General features: G+C 38.6%; 1 protein-coding gene across 4 annotated transcripts in view; it reads left to right on the top strand.

Annotated features, from left to right (window-relative positions):
* The window catches only part of LOC122549028 (RNA-binding Raly-like protein), a 634,594-nt gene that overhangs the window by 41,584 nt on the left and 582,680 nt on the right, over nt 1-10,330 (top strand). For all 4 annotated transcript variants that reach the window (XM_043688161.1, XM_043688163.1, XM_043688164.1 and 1 more), the window contains one exon: nt 7,589-7,648. The gene's annotated coding sequence lies outside the window, so the exon portion shown is untranslated. Of the gene's footprint in view, nt 1-7,588; nt 7,649-10,330 lie in introns of those variants that run through there.

Below are 10,330 nucleotides of genomic sequence, written 5' to 3'. Positions count from 1 at the left end.
TGTATTTGGGACAGAAGTGTAGAGAGTTTCATGCAGTAACACATCTCATCCTCACAGGGGCTTGTTATCTGGCTTCTCTTACATCTCGGGACAATTCCTGTGATTGGCGGCCTAACAAAAAAAATCTCAAACGGGCTAAGATTAGCTCTCCCTCTCCTCCTAGATCTCATACACATTAGCACAATTGGAAGTGCCTTTGTCCATGTCATCCCTAGTTCCTCACAGCATTTTGTCAATTTATTTTTTATGGTAGAATTTTCTCTTTCCGCTGCCCTCCCCCTCGTTTAGTGGTAGGCACAGTGTTATCTCATGTTTATTCCCAAATACTCACTAATCTGCTGTAGGGCATGATGGACAAATGGTGTCCTACTGTCACTGCTACGCCTAGAGTGTAGGTTTGCTCGCTGAGCTGTAGGTTTGATATCCAGACGGGCATTGGATAGGTATATGGAGGATAGTGGGCTAGTGTAGGTTAGGTGGGCTTGGATCGGCGCAACATCGAGGGCCAAAGGGCCTGTACTGCGCTGTATTTTTCTATGTTCTATGTTCTATAAAACTAATATCAGAAAGATGTGGAAGGGAGGACTGCAGATGCTGGAGATTAGAATCAAGATTAGAGTGGTGCTGGAAAAACACAGCAGGTCAGGCAGCAGGAAAATCGATGTTTCGGGCCCGAAATGTCGATTTTCCTGTTCCTCGGCTGCTGCCTAACCTGCTGTGCTTTTCCAGCACCACTCTAATCTTGACTCAGAAAGATGTGATGCCCATCGGGCCCAGATTTCATAATGAAATTCTGAAGGCATTGTGCAATGTAAGCCACAGTCCAGATCTGAATTTCCACTTTGGCTTCACTTGCAAACACTAACAGTTTATTGATAAATGAAGAAAATAGATAATGCCTTGAAGGTTGTATCAGAAAAGGAATACATCATAAAAGATGTCTTGAAATAGTACCACAGTACAAACTAGCAATAAATAATGCAAGTAAAATGAAGCATTATGTCACCATATACTTGGAGTATGTGTATGCTGCAATGTTTGTTTTATTTTGCTACATTACATTGGCACATAGTATTGTAAATAGTAAAAAGTGGTGGATGATGAAATGGTGCTGCAGGTTAGATTTTACCCCCAGGACCTGCATTAATATTTATCCCAGACTACTGGGATTAATATGCTTTTTGCCAGCTTGTTCCAAAGTAATTTCATTGCGTTTTCCTGTCACATACGATTGCTCTAAATATTATCCTGGTATAGTTGAGTGATTTTCTTTTACTGGAAGAGTTTAACTTTGCAATTACCAATGATTGATTCTTAAATTTTAACAGTGTAGTCTTAGAATACTCTGTTTTCCTTTCACAGGCCAGTTTTATTCCTTACCGTAAGCTTTAAAAAAACAAGAAAATGAGAATTGTGAAGTCACAGGTTGCATGTTGTCATGGTTTGAACAACCTACGTTTATTTAAGGATTACTCTCATTAGGAAGAATGAGGGGCTTGTGATTTAAAGTCCTTTCCTGATTAAGGAAAGCAATTCTTTAATTACTTGTTCTGATTGGAAAGAGCAAGAACAGGGGACATGATCTTAATTAGCAAATGACAAACTAATGAAGTACAAAGAGGAGGCTATTATATGCTGACTAATTTCAGGGATGAGATTGTTTAGTCATGTTTCTTTTGAATGTTCCTGCTGAAGATGTAGATAGGTGTTATCAGTAATACAGTGAGGTTTAAAGAGCTAATTATTCCCGATTTGAACCAAATGCCAAGCATTCTAAATTAAGAAGGAAAATTGGGTAGAACTGATGTTTGAAGTGCAGAAATTCTTCTGCCACTCTTTCACATTAGCTAGACAGTGGCTATCTTGCTGGCATGAGCTACGTTCGGATCTTACTAATGCAGGCTGTTAATCCAGAAATAACTTATTATCTTAAGCAAATGGAACTCTAATTTCTTTAGGAGCAGGAGGAAAATTGTAACATATTTTGCAGGTGCTCTTCCCAGGCCTCACTTCTGTTTTTGAAACAGTACGATTTTGCTGCTAAAAAATTGAGTCAAGCACTTTTGAAATGAACGTGACTAAGATTATGATGGAAATGTCACATCCCTGTAATTTTGGTCTGTGTCTTGTTTTAGAGCATGTTCATTTCATCAAGATGATGGATTGGATCACAAACTACTTACAAATATATTGAATATTGAAAAAGACAAGTTTGGTTAAAACAAAGACTGCAAGTCAAGCCTGGCTGATAAAAGTAACTTTTAAAAACAAAATTAACTGGCTGTGAAAAATTCCATGTGTGAATCCTGAGAATATTCCACATTGTAAGGGCCAAGGAAGCTTCAATAAGAGAGCCTTTAAAAGGGCAGAGGTGTTAGATAATATAATTGCCCCTCATCAGCAATAAAACAACACTTATAGGTTATGTTCTGGACGTGAGTCAAAGGATATGTTGGCATTATATTCTTCCAAAATAAACAAAAAGTCTGTTTATGTAATGGACTGATATGGTCAGGTGGGAAAAAGTGACGACTGCAGATGCTGGAGATTAGAGTCAAGAGTGTGGTGCTGGAAAAGCACAGCAGGTCAGGCAGCATCCAAGGAGCAGAAGAATTGATGTTTTGGGTATAAGCCCTTCATCAGGATTCCTGATGAATGGCTTATGCCCAAAACATCAATTCTTCAGCTCCTCGGATGCTATGTAGGTAGTTGCTTGAGGATAGCTATTGAACACCCATGCACTACAGGTGTAAAGAAAGAACATTCATTCATTCTGCTGTAAGAGTGCTGCAAGCCAGTCACCATTGAAAAGGAAACAGGATAAAATAATTTCAGCTAAGCTACAATGCTAAGAATTGTCAAATCAACTGCTCAAATACCAATGCCAATTCTACCCACATCCCCAACTTAGTGACTGCAATTTTCCCCTATTTACTTTTCAGAAACAATAGAGATTGATCTGTATATCTTTTTTACATTTTAGATTCACTTCTGATTTCTAATCTGTGTGTATATGTCTTGCACCATCACTTTTTCTCACATTCAGTGACTGATGAACTTTTTCTTTCTTTTATTGATATAAGCCTTACTAAATTGACTCTTCTTATAAATTTATTTGGCCTGGGAGAAAGGTATCCAAATGAGAGGCTATCTTTTTAATAAACCATGAGTGACAAAATGAGGAGCCTGGATGAATAAAGGAAGGAAGCCAATTGATCACTCCTGGGAACATAACAAATTTGCAAACCTCACTTGGGGTTGGTCTTAACAATTTGCTTGAATGGCGGTTCCAATGTGTCACACAGTACTTTGCCAGCAAGTTTGTCATTTCTCAGTTTTAGCCACAATGGATTAAAAACCACAGGTAATATATCGACAGGATATAAACGTAGCTGATGGGTTAACTTGTATTACTCATACTGGAAGATGTCAACTGTACTATGCCCCAAGAGTTATTGCTTGGTTAACTTCTGGTTTTGCTATATCTAGTTAATGTGCACTTGAGTTCTGAGAGAATAATCTTGTTATTTACTAATACAATAAAATAGACAAAGAAGGAAAGCATAAACTTTGGAAAAATACTGAAAGATGCAGATTAATTGATAGTCCTAGGATTTCAAATGTACTGTTGCCTGAAAGTGGAGCTGAAAGGTGAATAAAGTCTTAAATAGGACCCATGGAAGTAATAATGAATTTACATAATGCGTTTTGCGCTAAAGTTAAAGTAATATGTGTAGATATAGGCTCACAATAGTTTACAATTAGCACAACATTAAATTTAGTGCATGTTCCACAATCATGCTATTCTTATTGTCAATGGGAGTCAGTTGGCTGAATGGCTTATTTGCAATGCAGAGTGATGCCAGTAGTGTGAGTTCAATTCCCACTCCAAATTTATATGTTCATAGGTATGCCTAAATTACATAGATCATTTGCAAATTTAAGCCACTTCTGAAGAGAGACTAAGGGGCAGCTGGAGAAATAATTGTTTGGCGGATTGACTTACTCTTCAATATTCAAACTGTCAAACTTTCAAAACTTCTATTTGTCTGTGTGACTGAAGTTGCCTTATTTTCATCTCAAGGGAATTTTTCCTGGGTGAAGGGAATACTTTCTAATGCACTGTGATTTGCTCAGAAAGTGATAAAGTGGACTTATTCATCCCGGATGATGTCAAGTTTCTTAAGTATTGTTGGGGCTGTATTCACCAGGCCAAGTGGGGATTATTCCATCACACATCTGACTTGAGCCTTGTCGATGGTGGGGAATTAAAAGGTGAGTTACTTACTACAGTACTCCTAGACTCTGACCTGTTCTTGTAGCCATTGTATTTATAACCTTTTGTAGAGCTCGATCTTGTCCATTGGGTTGTTTTGTAGGGCACATGGAGATTTTGCTTACTGTTCAGTTCATCTTCCAAAACAAAAATCCAGTGTATATTCTGTTTTGTCTGATACGTTTGGTAATTATATTGGACAAGCTATCAGGTTATTTTCCAGAGAAGGTAGGTCAGTTCACTCTGTGCTTCTGTTTATTCTTGCCTCGCTCAATAGTGCTCAGATTCTTTTCAATACACACATTAAATACAACTAATTTAGTTAGATAATGTGAATTAAAAAACATATCTGGTCAGACTATAATAAAATCTCTTCACTTAATCGACAGCCATTCAGACTTAATTAGAAACATTGAGATGGATAGCACGTGCTACAGAATTGAATTTCTCTTTAGGCTAAAGTCTAAACTACTGACATTTTCCATCTTTCTTAAGCAGTTAATCGACAAGAATCAGATCTCACCCTCCTCTGTTAGGTCTTCAATGAAAATGGCAATGCTATTAGGAGATATTATGGTTTCCAAATTTTTCATGCATGCTCCCGGGACATAATATTGACAAAGATTTTAGGGTGGCACAGTGGCTCAGTGGTTAGCACTGCTGCCTCACAGCGCCAGAGACTCAGGTTTGATTCCACACTGTCTGTGTGGAGTTTGCACATTCTCCCCGTGTTTCCAGGGGTTTCCTGTGTGTTCCGGTTTTCTCCCACAATCCAAAGATGTGCACGTCAGTTAAATTGGCCATGCTAAATTGCCTATAGCATTGGGTACATTAGTCAGGGGTAAATGTAGGGGAATGGGTCTGGGTGGATTACTCTTCAGAGAGTCGGTGTGGACTTGTTGGGTCGAAGGACCTGTTTCCATACTGTAGGGAATCTAATCTAATCTAAAAAAAGACATTGTACAACAAAGATTTATACTCTCTTGTAAGTGTTTCTTTTGAACCATTGAATTATGTTCTTTATCTATGATATTAGGCCTATTTCTTAATTCATAGAATATAGGTCTCCCTAGCTAGACCAGCATTTATTTCCCATTTGTAATTGCCCTTGATAAGGTTGAGCTGCCAATGTAGATCTACGATGCCATTAGGTTGGGAGATTGAGGAGTTTGACTCGGAAAAACTGATGGCACAGCGATATACTTCCAAATCAGGGTAATGGAGAGGAACTTGAACAAGGTTGTGTTCCCACGTATCTGCAGCCTTTGTTCTTCCAGATAGCATTGGCTATGGGTTTGGAAGGCACTGGCTAAGATGTCAAGGTGAATTTCTGCTGTCCATGTTGTAGTTGGTAACCACGGTTGCTACTGAGTTAGGTAGTGGTCAGAATGAATGTTTGTGGATGTGATGCTAATGAAATGGGCTGCTTCATCCTGGATGGTGTCAAGCTTCTTGAGAGATGTTGGAGCTGCATTAAACCAAGCAAGTGGTTGGAGATGGTCATTGCCTGGCACCTATTTGGTACACATGTTATTTGCCACTTGTCAGCTCTAAAATGGATATTTGTCCAGATTTTGCTGCATTTGGATATAGAGTGTTTGGTATCTGAGGAGTCAAGAATGTGCTGAACATTGAGCAATTAGCAGTGAACAGTCACACTTGTGAGCTTATGACGTAGGACAGGTATGCGAGCAGGTCAGTGAGGATGAGATCAAGTACGTTTTTCACTTTTGTTGGATCCCTCATAACCTATCACAGTCCCTGTCTAGCAGCTATGTTTTTCCAGACTCAACCAACCCCTTTGCAACTGTGTAACACTGTGCTAACACCTCTGCTGGCTCTGACCTTCTGGTGGCAAAGGACACTCAGGGATCCTGATGATGTTGTATATGATACTGTGTGTAAGGTATGATTCCACGAGTATGACAATGTCAGGCTGATACTTAACTAGTATGTGAGACAGCTTCCCTATTTTGTTATTAGACTCCAGAGAGGAGATCATTTCTGGTACCTTAGTGAACATTGAATCTGTCCAGTTTCAATCCAGATTTTCTTATCTAACAATTGACACAACTGAGTTGCTTGCTAGGCATTTAGAGGACAGTTAAGTAAATTGCTATAGGTTTGGAGTCAAATGTAGGGCCACACACGGTAAAGACAATAATTTTCCTTCCATAAGGGACATTAGTGGACCAGATGGGTTTTTACTTCAATTGACAATAGCTTCATGGTCATCCTTAGACATTTAATTCCAACTATTTTTAAAATTCAAATCGCACTGACCCCCATGCTGGGCTTCAAACCTAGGTGTCCTTGCATAACCTAGAGTCTCTGCAAACTAGTTCAGTGACAATATCATTATGCCATCCTATGAGACTTAACTTGCTATATTTCTAATTTTAATCTTGGGGTCATTATTAAAGGTTTTACTCAAAGGAACCTTACCAATGACACATCCTTGTTTAATGGTTTGAGCTCTAAAATTCTACAGAAACTTTATATTGTGTTTATAGAAATAGCAAAATTTATGAATAAAGAAAATGGACATTATACACCTGACTAGATTGAGGATTGTTTGAAAGCTGGAAGCATGTTTTCTATTGTACAGTATTTAGAGACTTTGTGGTTAGGTATTGTTGTGTAACATTAAGATTTCTGATTACAGTTTTCCAAAGCATTACAAATTACATCTGGCCTTTGCTGAAGCTGAGACTAGCTGGCAGCATTTCTTATTTTTTTTCGCACTTTCTGTTCCACTGGGGCATTGCTCTCTGCTTCTTGTGTACTTCAAAGAGAATTTTTTAAAAAGAGAATTTCCATTTATCTGGAAGAAAAATGAGTGAAGAGCATTCCACTCTTCTTGACTCTCTGCTGGTTTGTGATTTCTTTCGTTCTCTAGAAATCTGTTATTTCTATATGTTATGGATAATGCATGAAGGTGTCAGGAGAGATGGAGCACTGTGGTTATATATCAGAAGCTTGGTAATTTTATTTCATCTTCTGTTTCTACGTCTTTGTTTTTGGCTAATCTAGACAATTCTGACTTGCACTTTTGGGTTATTGTTTCCTGCTGATACACAGACCTGACTCAGAACACTCGATTTAATTAAATATTTTCTCCCATGTTTAGAAAGTGTTCAGGTTTGTTGAATTATCTTCACCTGATCAAAGCTTTCTTTAATAAAATCAAAGTGGAGTTTTCAAATGTGATTCTAATGTTTACTCATTACCTCTTAAGAAGATGAGGAATGGCTAGCTTTATATACTGAAGATTTTACTGTTTGTAATATCACAGCCTCCTACATTTTGCAGGTGCCCCATGGTGAAGATCTATGGATTAGATCTGAAGAGAACTTTGGAAACAACATCCAGGTAAGTGAAAGGTCTCTTTAACATTTTGGTTTTATTTGTTATTTGGGAGGTTTGAATTCACATATCATTTACTTTGATTAAAGCTACTCTTAGCTGCACTGTACAGCATTTGGTAAAATGTTGCATTAATCAACCTGGATATAGATTTGTATTGAACTGATTGATTCAGCAAGTTTTGTTCCAAAACATAGATGCGATGTGAATGCTAACTGAATAGATTTTTCTAAAGGGAACAAAAGTAAAAGCCTTGACTAGCATGTCTATATTTGTTGAAGGATACAAGCTGTCAGTGCTCCAGGGCTGCTGGGTTTCTTGGATCAGTGCTATTTGTTATCCTGAAGTAGACAGCTATTAGAGTGCATGAACTATATCTCATATCCAAAGATGCTACAGTCACACTCTTGCATTTCTCTGTATCTAAGTAACAATGAGCCAATTGTTTTGAAGCTCCAGAGAACTGAGATGCAATGATAGGTTAACCTAATATATTCCAGGGAAGAATGATTTATAGTGGAACTTGTGTTTCACCGTGTGAGCATAGCTTCATAACTCATGGACAAGTGGATTGTAATGATGATGGTTAAGATAGGAGTATAGAAGGAGATGCCCTATGGCACCAGCCTTTTTTTTCTTTATACCAGTCACTTATATATAAACAAGATACTTTAAGCAGTAACTTTACACTACTACATTACACTAGTAGCCCATTTTAACTCAGTGTACAGGATAAGACTTTATGGGTATGTGGTGCGGTGATGGTGTTCCCATCTCTGGGCAAGAACATCAGTGTTTAAGTCCCATTTACCCCAGAGGTGTTAATAACATGTTCAAACAGGTTGATTAAAGTAAGTACATGACAAAACTAGAGTGCACAAGGGGTTAAAATCAAAAAATTCAATTTATTTCTACTCTCCCACCAGAAACTGGCTGATTGCTATTGTACATGAAGTCACAAATGTACCTATTAGAAAGTGACAGGCTTGGTATATCGATTGAGGCCTGATGCCAGTATATTAACCCTAATGCAATTTTAACTGGGCCACTGACAAAATCGCTGAGTAAATCTTAATGACACTGGTTCCATAAACTGACTTAACTAGAAACTGTTTGTTCATTAATTGGAGGAAGAGGAAGAGCAGCAGTCTCTGAATCATGGCACACAGGAGCTGCACTGATTCAAAGATAAGACGAGCAAGGGAGCAGTTACTCATAAAAACCCTTATCCCAGCCAAAAGTCTATCAACTGACAGTTATTTTGGAGAAGGAGAGCAGGCTAAATCTCCACCTCACCTGTTTCAGCAGGTCCTCTTTAATGGGTTAGGTATAGTATGTACCACAGGCTTTCCAAGATACATGCTTTAAAGTTTTCGCACAACCTACTTTCAGACTGCATTCTGTGTATGTTGCTCACATTTCCTAGTCTGTAGTGTGCAGCTGTATCAAACGGGTAACAAAAGCCCTCATTAATTTAATTCTTTTATGTCGCATAAGCAGCTTTGGCAATGCCAACATTTATTGCCCATACAAACGAGGAACAAGAGTAGGCCACTATTAGCCTGCTCTGCCCTGCAATACGGTTGTGGCTGACCTGATTTTAACTTCAAATCTACATTACTGCATTCACACAATTACCTTCCATCTCCTTGGTAATCAAATAATCTGTCGATCTCTGCTTTCAATACATGTAAAGATTATGCATTCACTGCTTTTGAGGAAGGGAATTCTAAACACAGTAATCATCTAAGAGAATTTTCTTTTCCTCAATTCTGTCTTAAATGGGTAACTTCTTATTTTTAAACCATGACCCCTTGTTCTGTTCTGGATTCTTCCACAAGAGGAAACATCCTAAGGGTTTTTACGAATATATTAAGGACAAAAGGGTAACTAGGGAAAGAATAGGGCCCCTCAAAGATCAGCAAGGTGGCCTTTGTGTGGAGCCACAGAAAATGGGGGAGATACTAAATGAATATTTTGCATCAGTATTTACTGTGCAAAATGATATGGAAGACTGTATAGACTGTAGGGAAATAGATGGTAACATCTTGCAAATTGTCCAGATTACAGAGGAGGAAGTGCTGGATGTCTTGAAATGATCAAAGGATACTAAATGAATATTTTGCATCAGTATTTACTGTGCAAAACGATATGGAAGGTATAGACTGTAGGGAAATAGATGGTAACATCTTGCAAATTGTCCAGATTACAGAGGAGGAAGTGCTGGATGTCTTGAAATGATCAAAGGTGGATAAATCCCCAGGCCCTGATCAGGTGTACCTGAGAACTCTGTGGGAAGCTCGAGAAGTGATTGCTGCGCCTCTTGCTGCGATATTTGTATCATCGATAGTCACAGGTGAGGTGTCGGAAGACTGGAGGTTGGCAAATGTGATGCCACTGTTTAAGAAGGGCGGTAAAGACAAGCCAGGGAACTATAGACCGGTGAGCCTGACCTCGGTGGTGGGCAAGTTGTTCGAGCGAATCCTGAGGGACAGATTTTCCTTGTATTTGGAAAGGCAAGGACCGATTCGGGATAGTCAACATGGCTTTGTGCGTGGGAAATCATGTCTCACAAACATGATTGAGTTTTTTGAAGAAGTAACAAAAAAGATTGATGAGGGCAGAGCAGTAGATGTGATCTATATGAACTTCAGTAAGGCGTTCGACAAGGTTCCCCATGGGAGACTG

The sequence above is a fragment of the Chiloscyllium plagiosum genome, chromosome 4, assembly GCF_004010195.1.
Source record: "Chiloscyllium plagiosum isolate BGI_BamShark_2017 chromosome 4, ASM401019v2, whole genome shotgun sequence".
In the NCBI taxonomy this organism is placed as follows: domain Eukaryota; kingdom Metazoa; phylum Chordata; class Chondrichthyes; order Orectolobiformes; family Hemiscylliidae; genus Chiloscyllium; species Chiloscyllium plagiosum.
The sequence above is the reverse complement of the archived record's forward strand: the minus strand, read 5'-3'. Positions and strand labels throughout refer to the sequence as shown.